Raw genomic sequence first — 17,703 nt, 5'->3', positions numbered from 1 at the left:
AGCAATCAGCTCACGTCCCGACATTTCTGCTTTAGATTGGGATGTGACATGATTCACATCGAGGACATTAACTTGTGCTCCTATAGTGAATTCTTCAACCGAGTTACACTCATACCTGAGTCACGTTGGACTAGAACAATGCTCACATCATCTAGCTTGTGTTGATCGAGACCCGAGCATCACATTCGAGCCATGTCTTTCTTCATTCGATGAACCCGTCTTGATCACATGAAGCCACTCGTACCTTCCTATGCAAGACTGAATAAACTTTGGTTCCCGATTGTGGCTGAGGATTTAGTTAAACAAAGGTCCCTTAAAACATATTTCAAGCAACCTCCGTGAGCCTGTCTGTTTCCCAGGGTACAACAGTCGAAGCAGTATGTACTGCCGGGATTTCCCTAGCAACCGAACCATACTTTTATCGAGAGTTCGGGATCATGAGAGTTGGAAACAAATTAAACCAGTTGTGGTGCATGACTTGGTTGTTGTATGTACGGTATCGAGTATAGCTGATCGGGTTTTTCGGTGTGTCGGTATATCAAAACTTTGCACCCAACTTTTTTATATATAGTGGGTTAGGTGATGAGTCACCATGACACGTGTCTGCAAGATTCATCAGGACATGACATGTGTCTAATGACTCACCCACACGCATGACACTTGTCACAACACTATCTACACAACCGACACTTGTCATGGTACTTTTCTGCGTGTTGGGTACTCTGCACCCTTGCTAATGCTACTAAGTGTGTCTAGTCACATATTTCAGTATCGATGTGGCATTCGTATCTACTCTTTGGACCTGTTAATAATTAGTTTATTAGTAAAATATACTAATAATGATTATTAGTCCACAAATTTCTAACAATGCCAATGAACAACGATCAAAATATTATTGATATGTCACTATATAGGATCCAAAATTATACGGAGGAATTATTCCAATTTCCATGCAAGCTTACAAGGTTCCAAGCGTTAGAAACTGAATGGGGGCCTCATTTTTGAAGGTAACATCTTCTCTTTGTAGCTTTCAACCAACAATACCTAAATGACATGTTTTACTGATCAAAATATTATTGATCTGTCACTACATACGATCCAAAATTATACAGAGGAATTATTCCAATTTTCATGCAAGCTTGAACAAGGTTCCAAGCGTTAGAAACTGAATGGGGGCCTCATTTATGAAGGTAACATCTTCTCTTTGTAGATTTCAACCAACAATACCTAAATGACATATTTTACTGATCAAAGTATTATTGATCTGTCACTACCTACTGTAGGGTATGGTACTAAAACCCGGTTCTACGACCTTAAATCTATTATGTTTGGCTCATTTTATTACATGGACTAATACAATGTTATTGGGCTGAGGGGGTTTTGTGGAGGTAACCCTAATTGGGCTAGGCCCATTAGGGTACCATGATGGTGGCCATGAGACTCTCTATATAAGAAGGTCTCCACCTCCTTATTAGGGGTCATGCTCAATAAGAGCCACCACCACTTTTTTGTGTCTGTGAACAAGAAATCCTCAGGATATCTTAGCAGTCACCTCCACACCCCTGAAACCATTGCAGGTCTCAACATTACAGGTCACAGGCCCAGCCGCAGAAGAAGATCAAGACGTGGTTCGTTCATCTCGAAAATCCATGCACGCGCACACACGAGTCCACTCCATCGCCGTGCATGTGCGCATCAGGCCTCGCGCCAAACTTCAAGGTTGGGAATCCTCCTAATATCCCATATGGCTACGCGCCAAACTTCAAGGTTGGGAATCCTCCTAATATCCCATATGGCTACGCGCCAAACTTCAAGGTTGGGAATCCTCCTAATATCCCATATGGCCACGCGCCAAGCTTCAAGGTTGGGAATCCTCCTAATATCCCATATGGCCACGCGCCAAGCTTCAAGGTTGGGAATCCTCCTAATATCCCATATGGCTACGCGCCAAACTTCAAGGTTGGGAATCCTCCTAATATCCCATATGGCTACGCGCCAAACTTCAAGGTTGGGAATCCTCCTAATATCCCATATGGCTACGCGCCAAACTTCAAGGTTGGGAATCCTCCTAATATCCCATATGGCCACGCGCCAAGGATGGGAATCCTCATAATATCCCATATGGCTACGCGCCAAACTTCAAGGTTGGGAATCCTCCTAATATCCCATATGGCTACGCGCCAAACTTCAAGGTTGGGAATCCTCCTAATATCCCATATGGCTACGCGCCAAACTTCAAGGTTGGGAATCCACCTAATATCCCATATGGCCACGCGCCAAGGATGGGAATCCTCATAATATCCCATATGGCTACGCGCCAAACTTCAAGGTTGGGAATCCTCATAATATCCCATATGGCTACGCGCAAGGTTGGGAATCCTCATAATATCCCATATAGCTACGCGCCAAGGTTGGGAATCCTCATAATATCCCATATGGCTACGCGCCAAGGATGAGAATCCTTATAATATTCCCATACGGCTACGCGCCAAACTTAAGGGTTGGGAATCCCCATACCATATGCTCACGCATCACATATGCTCACGCATATTACACATGCTTACGCATCACATGCTCACACATGTCACAGTCTACACGCACGCGCATGCAACATCTGCGCGTGGCGCATAACACAAAACCAAAGTCTACGCGCACGCGCATGCAACATCTGCACGTGGCGCGGGACATAAAGTAGCTCGTAAGCCGCCTCACGCGCCAGCTTCATTATTATTCTCAAAGCTCATAAGACGCCTCTCGCGCGCAAGCTTCATTATTATTACAGCTCGTAAGCCGCAACTCGCGCAGGCTCTATTATTATAGCTCGTAAGCCGCTCTCACGCGCAGGCTTCATTATTTTTACAGCTTGTCACCATCATGGGGAAAACCTCCCAAAACTCAGACAATAAAGACAAGGCCAAAGGAAAGGGAAAAACCGCCTCACACCTTATAAAGTCCAGCGCTCCACCTAGACGCTTGCGCGCCCAGGAGCAACACTGGACTTGGGGGGCTTGTAGGGGTATGGTACTAAAACCCGGTTCTACGACCCTAAATCTATTATGTTTGGCTCATTTTATTACATGGAATAATACAATGTTATTGGGCTGAGGGGGTTTTGTGGAGGTAACCCTAATTGGGCTAGGCCCATTAGGGTACCATGATGGTGGCCATGAGACTCTCTATATAAGGAGGTCTCCACCTCCTTATTAGGGGTCATGCTCAATAAGAGCCACCACCACTTTTTTGTGTCTGTGAACAAGAAATCCTCAGGATATCTTAGCAGTCACCTCCACACCCCCGAAACCATTGCAGGTCTCTACATTACAGGTCACAGGCGCAGCCGCAGAAGAAGATCAAGACGTGGTTCATTCATCTCGAAAATCCGTGGAAACATCGTCATGGATCAGGTAAGATTCATTTCGTGCTTCGACACCTACGATCCAAAATTATACGGAGGAATTATTCCAATTTCCATGCAAGCTTGAACAAGGTTCCAAGCGTTAGAAACTGAATGGGGGCCTCATTTATGAAGGTAACATCTTCTCTTTGTAGCTTTCAACCAACAATATATACCTAAATGACATGTTTTACTGATCAAAATATTATTAATCTGTCACTACATACGATCCAAAATTATACGGAGGAATTATTCCAATTTCTATGCAAGCTTGAACAAGGTTCCAAGCGTTAGAAACTGAATGGGGGCCTCATTTATGAAGGTAACATCTTCTCTTTGTAGCTTTCAACCAACAATACCTAAATGACATGTAAATCTCATTTATAAAGGTAACAGTTTAGGTATACTGCCAATTACATCAATTGGTTGTATGATTCAATGACATGAGTGTGATGGTTGTCGAAGCACGAAATGAATCTTACCTGATCCATGACGATGTTTCCACGGATTTTCGAGATGAACGAACCACGTCTTGATCTTCTTCTGCGGCTGCGCCTGTGACCTGTAATGTTGAGACCTGCAATGGTTTCGGGGGTGTGGAGGTGACTGCTAAGATATCCTGAGGATTTCTTGTTCACAGACACAAAAAAGTGGTGGTGGCTCTTATTGAGCATGACCCCTAATAAGGAGGTGGAGACCTCCTTATATAGAGAGTCGAATGGCCACCATCATGGTACCCTAATGGGCCTAGCCCAATTAGGGTTACCTCCACAAAACCCTCTCAGCCCAATAACATTGTATTAGTCCATGTAATAAAATGAGCCAAACATAATAGATTTAGGGTCGTAGAACCGGGTTTTAGTACCATACCCCTACAAGCCCCCCAAGTCCAGTGTTGCTCCTGGGCGCGCAAGCGTCTAGGTGGAGCGCTGGACTTTATAAGGTGTGAGGCGGTTTTTCCCTTTCCTTTGGCCTTGTCTTTATTGTCTGAGTTTTGGGAGGTTTTCCCCATGATGGTTACAAGCTGTAAAAATAATGATGCCTGCGCGTGAGAGCGGCTTACGAGCTATAATAATAGAGCCTGCGCGAGTTGCGGCTTACGAGCTGTAATAATAATGAAGCTTGCGCGTGAGGCGACTTGAGAGCTATGAGAATAATAATGCCTGCGCGCGAGAGGCGACTTACGAGCTAAGAATAATAAAGCCTGCGCGCGAGAGGCGTCTAACGAGCTGAGAAAGATATAGCCTGCGCGTGAGGCGCCTTACGAGCTATGAGAATAGTAAAGCCTGCGCGCGAGAGGCGTCTTATGAGCTTTGAGAATAATAATTAAGCTGGCGCGCGGGGCGACTTACGAGCTGAGAATAATAAAGCCTGCGCGCGAGAGGCGTCTTACGAGCTGAGAATGATATAGCCTGCGCGTGAGGCGCCTTACGAGCTATGAGAATAGTAAAGCCTGCGCGCGAGAGGCGTCTTATGAGCTTTGAGAATAATAATGCCTGCGCGCGAGAGGCGACTTACGAGCTAAGAATAATAAAGCCTGCGCGCGAGAGGCGTCTTACGAGCTGAGAAAGATATAGCCTGCGCGTGAGGCGCCTTACGAGCTATGAGAATAGTAAAGCCTGCGCGCGAGAGGCGTCTTTTGAGCTTTGAGAATAATAATTAAGCTGGCGCGCGGGGCGACTTACGAGCTGAGAATAATAAAGCCTGCGCGCGAGAGGCGTCTTACGAGCTGAGAATGATATAGCCTGCGCGTGAGGCGCCTTACGAGCTATGAGAATAGTACAGCCTGCGAGCGAGAGGCGTCTTATGAGCTTTGAGAATAATAATTAAGCTGGCGCACGGGGCGACTTACGAGCTGAGAATAATAAAGCCTGCGCGCGAGAGGCGTCTTACGAGCTGAGAATGATATAGCCTGCGCGTGAGGCGCCTTACGAGCTATGAGAATAGTAAAGCCTGCGCGCGAGAGGCGTCTTATGAGCTTTGAGAATAATAATTAAGCTGGCGCGTGAGGCGGCTTACGAGCTGTGAGTAATAAAGCTTGCGCGCGAGAGGCGTCTTATGAGCTTTGAGAATAATAATGCCTGCGCGCGAGAGGCGACTTACGAGCTAAGAATAATAAAGCCTGCGCGCGAGAGGCGTCTTACGAGCTGAGAAAGATATAGCCTGCGCGTGAGGCGCCTTACGAGCTATGAGAATAGTAAAGCCTGCGCGCGAGAGGCGTCTTATGAGCTTTGAGAATAATAATTAAGCTGGCGCGTGAGGCGGCTTACGAGCTGTGAGTAATAAAGCTTGCGCGCGAGAGGCGTCTTATGAGCTTTGAGAATAATAATGAAGCTGGCGCGTGAGGCGGCTTACGAGCTATAAGAATAATGACAGCTTGCGCGCGAGGCGTCTTATGAGCTGTGACTAATAAAAGCTTGCGCGTGAGACGTCTTACGAGCTATAATAATAATAACAGCTTGCGCGCGAGGCGTTTTATGAGCTGCATGAATAATAAAAAGCTTGCGCGCGAGGCGTCTTACGAGCTATGAATAATAAAGCCTGCGCGCGAGAGGCGTCTTACGAGCTGAGAAAGATATAGCCTGCGCGTGAGGCGCCTTACGAGCTATGAGAATAGTAAAGCCTGCGCGCGAGAGGCGTCTTATGAGCTTTGAGAATAATAATTAAGCTGGCGCGTGAGGCGGCTTACGAGCTGTGAGTAATAAAGCTTGCGCGCGAGAGGCGTCTTATGAGCTTTGAGAATAATAATGAAGCTGGCGCGTGAGGCGGCTTACGAGCTATAAGAATAATGACAGCTTGCGCGCGAGGCGTCTTATGAGTTGTGACTAATAAAAGCTTGCGCGTGAGACGTCTTACGAGCTATAATAATAATAACAGCTTGCGCGCGATGCGTCTTATGAGCTGTGTGAATAATAAAGCCTGTGCGTGAGGCGTCTTACGGGCTGTAAGAATAATAAAGCTTGCGCGCGAGAGGCGTCTTATGAGCTTTGAGAATAATAATGAAGCTGGCGCGTGAGGCGGCTTACGAGCTATAAGAATAATGACAGCTTGCGCGCGAGGCGTCTTATGAGCTGTGAATAATAAAAGCTTGCGCGTGAGACGTCTTACGAGCTATAATAATAATAACAGCTTGTGCGCGAGGCGTCTTATGAGCTGCATGAATAATAAAAAGCTTGCGCGCGAGGCGTCTTACGAGCTATAAGAATAATAACAGCTTGCGCGCGAGGCGTCTTATGAGCTGTGTGAATAATAAAGCCTGCGCGTGAGGCGTCTTACGGGCTGTAAGAATAATAAAGCTTGCGCGCGAGAGGCGTCTTATGAGCTTTGAGAATAATAATGAAGCTGGCGCGTGAGGCGGCTTACAAGCTACTTTATGTCCCGCGCCACGTGCAGATGTTGCATGCGCGTGCGCGTAGACTTTGGTTTTGTGTTATGCGCCACGCGCAGATGTTGCATGCGCGTGCGTGTAGACTGTGACATGTGTGAGCATGTGATGCGTAAGCATGTTTAATATGCGTGAGAATATGTGATGCGTGAGCATATTGTATGAGGATTCCCAACCCTTAAGTTTGGCGCGTAGCCGTATGGGAATATTATAAGGATTCTTATCCTTGGCGCGTAGCCATATGGGATATTATGAGGATTCCCAACCTTGGCGCGTAGCCATATGGGATATTATGAGGATTCCCAACCTTGGCGCGTAGCCATATGGGATATTATGAGGATTCCCAACCTTGAAGTTTGGCGCGTAGCCATATGGGATATTATGAGGATTCCCATCCTTGGCGCGTGGCCATATGGGATATTAGGAGGATTCCCAACCTTGAAGTTTGGCGCGTAGCCATATGGGATATTAGGAGGATTCCCAACCTTGAAGTTTGGCGCGTAGCCATATGGGATATTAGGAGGATTCCCAACCTTGAAGTTTGGCGCGTAGCCATATGGGATATTATGAGGATTCCCATCCTTGGCGCGTGGCCATATGGGATATTAGGAGGATTCCCAACCTTGAAGTTTGGCGCGTGGCCATATGGGATATTAGGAGGATTCCCAACCTTGAAGCTTGGCGCGTGGCCATATGGGATATTAGGAGGATTCCCAACCTTGAAGCTTGGCGCGTGGCCATATGGGATATTAGGAGGATTCCCAACCTTGAAGCTTGGCGCGTGGCCATATGGGATATTAGGAGGATTCCCAACCTTGAAGCTTGGCGCGTGGCCATATGGGATATTAGGAGGATTCCCAACCTTGAAGCTTGGCGCGTGGCCATATGGGATATTAGGAGGATTCCCAACCTTGAAGTTTGGCGCGTAGCCATATGGGATATTAGGAGGATTCCCAACCTTGAAGTTTGGCGCGAGGCCTGATGCGCACATGCACGGCGATGGAGTGGACTCGTGTGTGCGCGTGCATGGCGGAGGTCTCTTGCGCAAAGCCCAGATGGTGGTTTCCGCGGCGGCACATGCACGGCTGTGGAGTGAGAACCCGCTGGCGCGCGTACATGGCGGCGGAAGTCTGGTACTTTCTGGATCTGCAATTTTAGCGTCAGATCTGCAACTTTAGACCTAAAATCCAGGTCTGTATTCTAGACCCAGATCTGTAAATCGGATCTGGACAGATCTGAAGCCCGGAGCAGATTTAAAACCATCACAGATCCGGAGACCTGATCATTTGAATCAGGACGTTTCTTCTTGCCCAGATCTGGAAGCCTCTTTTTAGATCTATGGATCTTTTTGAGCTTTAATAGAACAAACCTTGAAGCTTTTTTCTGTAAACTTCCAGATCTGGGTTTTTCCTGGGAGAGATCCGACAGCCGAGATGAAGATCGAAGGGCGGTTCGTTGCCGTCCCACGGATGGCGCCAATGTCGAAGCACGAAATGAATCTTACCTGATCCATGACGATGTTTCCACGGATTTTCGAGATGAACGAACCACGTCTTGATCTTCTTCTGCGGCTGCGCCTGTGACCTGTAATGTTGAGACTTGCAATGGTTTCGGGGGTGTGGAGGTGACTGCTAAGATATCCTGAGGATTTCTTGTTCACAGACACAAAAAAGTGGTGGTGGCTCTTATTGAGCATGACCCCTAATAAGGAGGTGGAGACCTCCTTATATAGAGAGTCTCATGGCCACCATCATGGTACCCTAATGGGCCTAGCCCAATTAGGGTTACCTTCACAAAACCCCCTCAGCCCAATAACATTGTATTAATCCATGTAATAAAATGAGCCAAACATAATAGATTTAGGGTCGTAGAACCGGGTTTTAGTACCATACCCCTACAATGGTAAAGACTTCGGATATTATTATATTAACATCTTAGATTGAAAAACTAACTCAAGTGGATTTTTTTTTAAATAGTGGGTTTCCTCCTTGATGAATATGTGTTTTGATGAGTTAGGTCTGGATCGTAAAAATCAGTATGAGTGATTGATTGCGTCTTAGATAAACTCATAAGTGTTAAGAGGGAATTCCAAACGTTATGTTCACCTGTTGTATCTTTTCTAACAAAGAAATTACAATAATTAAGAAAGTTCAGTGTTTCCAAGTACACTGAAGATATTATGATCTATGACCAGCCTTTGAACTTGATATAAATGTCTTGTTACATTAATTTAGACGTAGGGCAGTATCATTCTCGAATAATTAATGTTGTTTTGTCGTTAAGTAACTAAAGTTGATGGCAAAGAAACACGTTTATTAAGTCTTGAAATTGCAATCAAAAAAGTATATTTTTATTTACTGGATGGTTATTTAGAAAAATGACTAACCATTAATTTACCTGATCATTTTTATTTTCATTATTAGTAAAAAACTCATCATATGGTTATTTAGAAAACCTCATACTTTCTTTATTATAAGTGTGACTTGAATTCAAGAACTCTATTTTATATTTATGTAAATGAAAAGTATTTTGAACTTGTATTCAGGTTAAATAAATATTCAAAGACTTAAGAGTTTCAAATAATCAATTTTCACATATAAAAGAAAATATAAAATTATATAAAGCTATTGAATTGGTGGAACTAATATGTTTTCATAACCAGACTGGTTATTAAAGCGACTGCTTTTCTGCTTTACTTGTTAAGCTGGATTCAACCCTTGAGAATAATGTTCAAACATCTAATTTTTTTATTAATTTAAACTTCCAAATTAATTATGATTAAAGGAATTACATAAAATGAACTTGAAATACATGCATGATTAAATTAACTACAATTAATTACTCTGCTACCCTTAAATACATTTGTATTGAAATAAAAAAGTTTCCAATAATGCAAAAGGGCCACAAACCAATTTTAAAAAAAATTAACTAAAAAATGTTACAAAAAAAATACGCAGAAATTCACTTTTGAGTGTCATTTATAAAAAAAACTGCCGGCCTCTCCGGCGAAATACCCACCGTCGCAATCCGCCGCCCATACCGCGGCCGACGAGTAATATTCCCAACCCAAGTCGACAAACACGTAATCGTTTCTCAACTCGGCCGAGTCGTAACTCTCTCCTAGACTCGGTAACTCAAGTATCTCATCCAAGTCATCTACTGAAGGTGTTGTTGACACCTCATCCAACGTGGATGCTAACGTGGAAGCTAAAGAATATGCTGATGAAGATGACGTGGAAGTTGTTGTACTTGTAGTGTCCAATGCTGTGAGGTTAAGGTGGCACATGGCAGCAGCTTTAGTGGCTGCTGCTTGGATGTCACGTGGAGCGCACGTGTCGGGTCGGGGTAAAATATGTGCGAGCTCGGGGAAATTAAGGATTGCCGTGGATCCTTTTATAGTAAGTGCCGCCACGTCGTGTGCGCGTGCGGCCATTTCTGGGTCGGAAAATGTACCGAGCCATATTCGGGATTTTTTCTTGGGTTCTCGGATCTCGGATACCCATTTGCCCCATGCCCGCATCCGAACCCCTCTATAAACCGGATGTTTACCGTTACTTTTAGTATCCGGTTTTAGGGTCCGTTTGCCCGTTTTCGAGTTCGGGTCATTGGTGAACATGCTATGGTGATGAGAAGTGAAGTTTAAGGGGCTATAGTTAATAAGGGAATGTGAGGTTTAGGTGAAAGGGAGAAATAGAGTGGTTGAAATATGTTGGAGACTAAATGCACCTACATATGTTGGTGTGAGTCCATATATATATACACACTTAAAACATACATGTGCTGCTGTGCATAGTGAGAGAATATATAGAATGAGAAATAAAAGAACCTTTTGGGTCCTACTAGTAGGAGATGTGATTCCAATTTACAAATAATATTATATTGTATGATAAACTATCATTTTACAATCCTTTTTTTTATTTTATAAGCAAATATTTCAACCAATAATTACCAAGTCTCTTATATGTTCTGTTAAAAGAGTCATTTTGTTTTTCCTAACAAAAGACATATAAGTTCAATAATTTTTGACATAAGAAGTTAGTTTTAATGGTAAGAGATCTATCCTTTTTAAGTGGAGATACATGTTCAATTTACACTGTGTTTGAAGAATATCGGGTTGAAAGGATGAATTAGGACTTTAATCTCGTTTCACACCTGACAAGGGTGAGGTTTTACGTATTCTATCTGGTTCCCGCGCATCAGGGGATACTGTCTCACGACGACCGAGGAGTCGATCTTGGACATAACCGCTAAAGGGTAGGTTTACATGTGTAATTCTCTTCCATTTTAATAAAGGTTCAATATTTTTCATTATTATAAAAACCATTTATAAATATTTTTTTTGAAATTAAGTAAACTAGTAAAACAAATATAAACTAGATTATTACCTAATAACTGGTGTTGGCATCCCCGTGCTGTGGTGGAGATGTGAAATTGTTTATCACATGTCCACTTCACTTGAAAACATGAAGTCACCACCGCCACCATCGCTTTAGGTCACCACCCTTCTCCCATGACGAGTAACTTTCGTATACCATTAAAAAAACCCTTGCGTTACATCAAGGCGTAAACTGAGTGTAACATTCGTTACTTTTCAAACCCGGAACCCATTGATTGTTATTAAATTTCCTTCGTTCTTTTGTCTCATTATATTATTTAAACGTTCATTAATAAATAAAATACCGTATTCGTTTAAGTATACGTGTATCTTTTTTTGTTTTACATATTGATAATAACTATGAAATTTGTGCAAAATCCACCCCTTTACTAAATTTTATTCACTCTTTTCACCCTTTCCACGTCATCATCGTCGACCCCCCCTTTGCTTCGTGACCCACGATTAAGGCCTGGAATCACGGAATTGAATTTGTATAAACGTTAAGTGATCAAAAACGCGTCCAAATCATACCTTAATTGTGTTAATCGACTACCAATTGACAGCTCAATGCCAAAAAAACGAACCGCGGACCAATTGATTTCTAAAACTCTATATAAACTCGTTTATATTTCAATTAAACACGCAGCCACAACCCTCAAGCCGTCTCCAATCATAACCCTAAACTTAATTGCTTCTTCGTGTTCAATTTATTGATGTTCTTGAAAATATATAACAAGTAAACTTTACTTATAAATATACAAACTAATAATATTTTAAAAGATGTGTTTTACTTATATAATATTAGAGTATTATAATACACTTTATTTATAATTTGATAATCTAATAATTTTTCATATAATATCTTTATATATAGTAAAATATCATATTATTTATGATAAAAAAAGAATATAGTATGACTTAATAATAATTCTAATTATCGAGCTTTCTTTTTCGGGCTAGTTCAGTAACTTAGCATATCCGCATTCTATTTTTTTCCTTATTAGGCCTTATCGTCAACTCGCGTGATCCGCTTTCGTCTTGTTATCTATTCATCTTTTGTTCATCTTTGAGATGAGTTTACATATCCTCCTTTTTCATCTTTTAAATTTTTTGGGTGGCATGTATACCCTACACGAGGGGTGTAGAAAAAGGTAAATATAGTGAGTATATATTGCGTTTAACTTCTTGGAATGTATGAACACTAAATAGTAAGTTACTAGAATAGGTAGATGTGCTTAGAAGGCGTAGGGTTCAGATAGCATGCTTCCAAGAGACAAAGTGGAAAGGGCATAAAGGGGCTGAGTGTAATGGGGTATAAGTTGTTGTACTCGGGGTCTGATGGAGCTAGGAATAGAGTGGGGTTTCTAGTGGCTAAGGAACAACACACTAGTGAGATGGAGGTAATAAAACATAATGACAGGATTATGATGTTGAGATTAGTACTAGGAGAGGAAGTAGTGGAAGTAGTCTGCGCCTACGCGCCTCATGTAGGCTTAGGGGATCAGGAAAAAAGAGAATTATGGGATGGCTTAGATGCAGTGGTGGGGGGTATACCTAGGGGCGAGAGAATTTGTATAGGAGGTGATTTTAATGGACACATTGGTAAGGCTAACGATGGTTTTCAAGCCGTACATGGGGGTTTCGGTTTTGGTGATAGGAACGAGATCGGAACAGACCTCCTAGAGTTTGCGGTGGCTCATGACCTAGGTATTATAAATTCTTATTTTAAGAAAAAAGATTCTCATTTGATCATTTTTAACAGTGGCGGACGCGACACGCAAATCGACTACCTTCTGTTGAGGCAAGAAGACCGACGTTGGTAGAAGGACTGCAAAGTTATACCTGGGGAGACAGTTGTGGCTAAACATCGACTGCTGGTGACAGATATAGGCTTCAGAAATAAGCTGACTGTTCGAGAGAAGAAAGGTACACCTAGAATTCGATGGTGAAATTTGAAGGACGAAAATCTCCTACTATTTAAGGATAAACTCATACTGCAGACGCGGGGTCGACTAAATGGGGACTCAACTGATATATGGGAAGTGATGGCGACAAAGATCATTCAAGTAGCAAAGGAGACCCTCGAGGGCACAACAGGAAAGGCAGGTGGACATAAGGAGTCTTGGTGGTGGAATGAGGCCGTACAAGACAAGATAAGGGACAAACAGGGATGTTTTAGGGAGCTTATGAGGTGCACGAATGAGGAGGAGCGAGTGGAATTGAGGGAGACCTACAAAACGGTTAAGAGAGAGGCGAAGAAGGCAGTGACAGAAGCAAAGAACGCGGCTTATAAACGGATGTATGAATGTTTAGAAACAAAAGAGGGGGAACATGCTATGTTTAAGATTGCCAAAGCCAGGGAGCGTAGAAGGCAAGATTTAGGGTCTGTGAAGTTCATAAAGGATATAGATGGGCATGTACTAGTCAAGGAGCAGGACATCAAGCTAAGATGGCAAACCTACTTCCACAATCTTTTTAATAATGGGAGAGCCTACCAAGAAGAACATGACAACAAAACCTTCCCACCACATCAACCGAATAACTGCTACTGTCGACGGATCACACGAGAAGAGGTCCATTCTACACTTAGGAGGATGGGAAGGGCTAAGGCGGTTGGCCCAGACAACATACCCATCGAGGTGTGGAAGTGCCTGGGAGAGGAAAGAGTCATGTGGTTAACTACTCTGTTCAATAGTATTCTTAAATCTGGTAAGATGCCAGACCAGTGGAGGAGCAGCGTTGTATTTCCTATATAAGAACAAAGGAGACGCCCAATGTTGTGGTAACTACCGAGGAATCAAACTACTAAGCCACACTATGAAGCTATGGGAAAGAGTGATTGAGGTTAGACTTAGACAAGAAACTCAGGTTACGGTGAACCAAGTTGGCTTCATGCCGGGTCGTTCCACCACAGAAGCAATACACCTTATAAGAAGATTGATGAAAAAATATAGGGAGAAGAAACGTGACCTGCATATGGTGTTTATTGACCTAGAAAAGGCCTACGACAGTGTGCCACGATGGTGCTTTAGGAGTGCTTGGAGGGCAGAGGAGTACCAAGGAAATACATAGAGATAATTATGGATATGTATTCCAGGAGTGCAACAAGTGTCCGTGCACCAGCGGGGGATACTGATTTCTTCCTCGTAGAGGTAGGTCTTCTTCAGGGGTCAACGCTGAGTCCGTTTCTTTTTGCAGTAGTCTTGGATGAGTTGTCAAAGTCGATTAAGGGGACGCTCCCGTGGTGCATGATTTTCGCAGACGATATTGTGTTACTTGCTGAGAGAAAACAAGATCTAAACATGAGGCTTGAGGAGTGGCGAACAACCTTAGAGATAAAAGGTTTAAGGATTAGCCGCTCTAAGACGGAGTACCTACACTGTAATTTTGGTGGGGTAAATGACAATGAGGATGCACAGATCACCATTGAAGGGCAGGTGGTTCCACAGGTAACGAGGTTCAAGTATCTAGGATCATTTGTTCAGAGCAATGGGGAATTAGACAGTGATGTGACCCATCGAGTTCAGGCAGGATGGTGTAGATGGAAAGCAGCCACAAGTATATTGTGCGACAAGAGTTTCCCAACTAAACTAAAGGGAAAATTTTATAGGGTTGCAGTTAGACCTGCAATGCTATATGGAATAGAGTGTCGGGCCATCAAGAAGGCACAAGTGCGGAAGATGGAGGTAGCATAAATGAGAATGCTACGTTGGATGTGTGGGCACACAAGGTTAGACTGAATAACAAATGTGGTGTTTCGGGAGAGATTAGGGGTAGCGAACATAGCAGACAAGATAAGAGAGTGGAGATTGAGATGGTTTGGACATGTGAAGAGAAGACAGACGACGGATCCTGTTAGAACCATAGAAAACATTAATATAGAGGGGAGGAGGGGTAGAGGACGACCTAAATTGACTTGGGAAGAAAGGATTAGGCATGATTTGATAGACCTAAACCTCTCCGAGGACATGGTTGAGGATAAAAATTCTTGGAGAAGTAGAATTAAAGTTAAGGATTTTTAGGGTTAAATGATTACTTTAGGGCTTCTATTTTCCTTATTTTGATCACACACTTTAATGGTATTTTCTTTAGATATTATAGTATTATTATTATTATTATTATTATTATTATTATTATTATTATTATTATTATTATTATTATTACTACTACTATTACTGTTAAACTTTGATTTCTTTGTATTGCTTCATACTTATGTACTTTAGAGCTGAGAGTCTCTCTGGAAGCCACCTCTTTATCCCTTTGGATAGAGTTACGGTGTGCCTACATCCCAATCTCGCCAGACCCTACTTATAGCTTTTCTATTGGTGAGACTTCACTGGGTATGATTGATTGATTGATTGATTTTTATTTATTTATCTATTCATAACACAATTCAATATATGTTTATGTGTGATTATTGCATGCTCTATGTGCTTAATTGTTTGTTTTATGTTTGGTGGTTGGTATCTCATCCTCATATATCCTCATCTAGTATGATCATACACTTACCCAAGTACTTTGATTTCGTATCAATAGGAACGAGTCCACATCTATTTAGTTGTTTACATTTTTCATAGAAATTGTGATGCTCAACATTAACATATGAATTGTGGTTTTTTTTATCTATATATGTATCTCAACTAAAACTTATGTATTCTCACCAACATTCGTGTTGACAAACTCTATTTTTATACATGCTACAGGTACAAGTAATTTACATTGATCGAGATTGAAGATATTAGTTTTTACCTTAGGATATTTATCCAAACAATAAATATGATGTAATTGTTTTGATTATTATAATTGTGTACTTGTTTTGATATAAATGAATTAAATAATTATTTTCACTTTAATTAGTGTCTTTTGAGCTACTGTCCAATCAATACGTTACGCCCCGGCAGGTTCCGCCTTTGGTCGGGGTCTGATAGATTGGTATCAGAGCCGAAGGCTATAAGATAGGTGGTTAGATATAACGGCCTAGTAGCACGCTTAGGGTCCCTATACGTGATATGCCTTTACATGTTTGCACCATGAATTATATTATTGATTGCAGTATCTTAAGTAGTATTTAATGATTTAATATTAGAAAAAAAGGGAAATTCCTTAAGAAATCCCGCCTTTTCACTCCCCTCTCCTGGAGGAAGATTCGTGTAACGGATATGTAGTAACTGTAAGAGTGACACACTTGTTTACCGAACACTTGACACCAAGGCTTGCGAGCCTAAGGAAGTGCAGTGCGCATAAATCTCAATCAACCGCGAGACCCGGTTACCTTCCTGGAGTGTTTAGTAAGGGTGTAGAACTTATTAAGCCAAAGCATATCACAACAAAAGAAACCGAATCTACTACCCTCATTGTATCAAACGTGATCATGTGACGATCACACTCTTAAATCAACGATGAGATTTTGTTTAATTTTTTTTATGAATATTTTCCCAAATTATCAATTTCATCAATACCCTAAGTTAAGGGTATTAAAATTTTATTTTGTATTCTAAGTTAAGGTTATTTAAAAACAAAATTATCTTGTACTCTCATGAATTTTTACAAAACTCAAAATTTCACATAGTTATAAAATTATTTTTTTCAAAACATAATAAACTTTTCACGTGTCGTCATTGTAGCATGTCTTCTTCCCGCCTTATCAACCGTAACCGTCGCATCGATATCTCTGGCCGCAGCATGTCATCCCGCATTGCTAAAGGCATCATGGAAGCCCTCCCAACGATCATCTCTCAATTGCAAACTGTGAATGATTCTTCATCATCCACAACTCCGAACCCAATTGCTTACCCCCTCAAACAATTCAAGAGTGCCAACCTGCCCGAATACTTCGGTAACGACGGTGCTACCATTCTACTCCAATGGTTCGAAGAAATGGAGAGCATATTCCTCCGTTGTGAATGTCCTGAAGACAAAAAAGCCACTTACGCCTAGAGCATGCTCAAGAAGAATGCCCTCAATTGGTGGAACAGTGAGAAGCACACGCTTGGCGCCGAGGTTGCCATGGGCTTGCCATGGGATGACCTCAAGAAACTCATGCTCAAGAAGTTTTGCCCGAAACATGAGCTTCAGAAGTTGGAAGAGGAGTTTTGGAATTTGAAACAAGAAAGTGGTAATGACATCATCTACAACGATCGTTTCCATGAAATGAGCCTTCTCATCCCCCACATGGTCACCCCCTTGAACGTTCAATCGGCAAGTACATCTCGGGTTTGCCTATGCAAATCCAAGATTCCGTCCTAAGTCATGACCCTCAAACCCTCCATGATTCCATCACCTTAGCCGTTTCTCTCACCGAAAACCACGTTAAAGCCGGGACCTTGATGCGGAAAAATTCTAAGAAGCCCAATGATAAGCCTACATCCGAGCCCACCAAGGAACCTAAGCCCGAATATCCCAAACTCGAGTGTTCTAAGCCCTAATCCTTCAAGTACAACAACAACAACTCTCCCCACTACTGCAACAATAAAAGAAAGTCGAATTCCCAAAACTATGTCTTGGCCCAATCGCAAACCCAACCCACCAAGAAGCCCTACACGGGACCCC

General features: G+C 42.4%; 1 pseudogene; it reads right to left on the bottom strand.

The window, feature by feature from the left end:
• Positions 1-9,753: 9,753 nt before the first annotated feature.
• On the bottom strand, positions 9,754-10,501 carry LOC143598196 (dehydration-responsive element-binding protein 3 pseudogene; annotated as a pseudogene).
• Between the last annotated feature and the right edge of the window lie 7,202 nt (positions 10,502-17,703).

This window comes from Bidens hawaiensis, unplaced genomic scaffold (genome assembly GCF_021521415.1).
Source record: "Bidens hawaiensis isolate Kalapana, Puna unplaced genomic scaffold, B.hawaiensis_p1.1 tig00049789_1, whole genome shotgun sequence".
Lineage (NCBI taxonomy): Eukaryota > Viridiplantae > Streptophyta > Magnoliopsida > Asterales > Asteraceae > Bidens > Bidens hawaiensis.
This window is presented reverse-complemented; position numbering and strand designations above follow the sequence as displayed.